Source organism: Cyprinus carpio, chromosome B22 (genome assembly GCF_018340385.1).
Source record: "Cyprinus carpio isolate SPL01 chromosome B22, ASM1834038v1, whole genome shotgun sequence".
In the NCBI taxonomy this organism is placed as follows: Eukaryota; Metazoa; Chordata; class Actinopteri; order Cypriniformes; family Cyprinidae; genus Cyprinus; species Cyprinus carpio.
Genome location: NC_056618.1, coordinates 12,343,176 through 12,344,854, shown reverse-complemented (window position 1 = coordinate 12,344,854; position 1,679 = coordinate 12,343,176). Strand labels below are relative to the sequence as shown.

At 35.4% G+C, this 1,679-nt stretch overlaps 2 protein-coding genes and 1 long non-coding RNA gene across 4 annotated transcripts in view; 1 reads left to right on the top strand and 2 right to left on the bottom strand.

Moving 5' to 3' along the window:
• The window catches only part of LOC109103223 (NLR family CARD domain-containing protein 3-like), a 1,793,396-nt gene that overhangs the window by 890,010 nt on the left and 901,707 nt on the right, over positions 1 to 1,679 (top strand). The gene's annotated exons all lie outside the window — the stretch shown is intronic.
• The window catches only part of LOC109070511 (ribonuclease inhibitor-like), an 862,999-nt gene that overhangs the window by 457,913 nt on the left and 403,407 nt on the right, over positions 1 to 1,679 (bottom strand). The gene's annotated exons all lie outside the window — the stretch shown is intronic.
• LOC122134513 lies at positions 83 to 1,672 on the bottom strand. Its single transcript, XR_006157780.1, has 3 exons — positions 1,361 to 1,672; positions 834 to 940; positions 83 to 187 (listed from the first exon to the last, which is right to left on the bottom strand). It is a non-coding gene; the product is annotated as an uncharacterized LOC122134513 (long non-coding RNA).

Genomic DNA, 1,679 nt, shown 5'->3' with positions numbered 1-1,679 from the left:
ACAAAATTAGCTAATATAATGCTAAAACGTCATATTTTCTAGCAGTCCATGTGCAACCAACAAAAAGAAAAACATTAAATACCTTTTGGTAGATGGTGTTTTTTTCTCACTGAAGTTCGGTGGATCCTCTTTTGACCAGTCACTCTTCACAGACACAGAGCTGGACGCACGGGATCCTGATCTTACACTAATGACACAAAGAACAGAGAACACTGTATAGTTCAGTGAACACACAACTAGTTCACGAACTGCATCAGGTCTGCTATAAAGGGAATCATCTAACCAGTCTAAGTGAGCGCTGCTTCTACCTGCACAATTTCTACTTCACTAAGAAACACAGCTAGCTCATACAATATATTGTATCTATAGCAATGAATATAATGAAACAATGACCTGTGTGCAGTGAACGAGACGCTTTGAGGAAAGAGACAAAAATCTTTTACATTTCGCCATTTAAAAATCTCCACTAATTTACACTGTAAGGTTTGATGTATATTTGTATTAATTCTAAATAATATCTAGTTTGCCCATTATTTACATTTATTACCTACTAAATATGCAACCCCAAACGTGTAATGCAATCAACTTTATATGTTAAATTATGGATGATCTTTTGATTTCTACAGTTTCTGAGAGGTTAACATTACAGATAATTCAGAAACATACAAACATGGTGCTCTTTTCTTTACACAGATGTGGTTGTTTAAAGAGAGTATCTTGGAGAAACTACATTTCATTCATGGCAAAAGCAAGAAAAAGACTTAATTATTGATGGGGTTTTATTCTTCACAGAAAGTGTTGAAATGATTCTCTGAAAGCAGACTCAGTCTTACCTCTGTTTCTGTGAGAGACTCATCTTTCCTCTCTTCTCTGTCATACTGCAGATAAACTGTCATTGATCAGCACTGGCTTGAGACAACAATCTGCTGTTCAGTGTGACCTGGAGATGATGATGTTAATGAGATGAAGAAATATGTTGAGTTAGCAGCAACAGCAACAAAAACACTATATAAAATAAAGTGAGTTACAAACTAATGCACTGGTCTTATTCTGTTGTTAAGTGATGAAGTAATTAAAGCTGTTTCCAGGTCCAAGCCTCAACTCGCTTCACTTGAGAATACTGCCTCAGCAGCCGTTTATAAGCACTGTTTATTCATATTAAACATTTAAGATAACCCTTTTCAAACTCACGGTGTACACTACAGTCTCCGTGCTCACAGCGTCCCAAACACAAATCCTTTTTATATTAATTTATTTATATTTTCATTGTCTGGTTATCTGTGATTTCGGTATGGATTTAAAGGTTATGATTATATTTTTTTGTTAGTATTATAATCACATTGTGAGTGTATATTAGCACCTTTTGTTGTTTTCTCGTGAGATCTGATTGGACACGGAAGCGGTGACGTCACACTCAACAAGCGGAGAAATGTCTGGTTAAAAATACTTTCGATTTCACATCACAAAACAACAGCATAACACAGAAGAAGAAATACGAAAAACACTTTCAGAAACAGATTCGTGTTTAATAACCCCTCTTTAAAAACATACTCGCGGTCTTGTCCACTAAAAAGAGAATTTATAAGTATCTGAAACGCTCATGTTTCTGTGCTTTAGGCCTGTCGCTTGTCAGCAATTAATTCTCATATCTCTCAGACGGATCAGATTGGATTAAATAA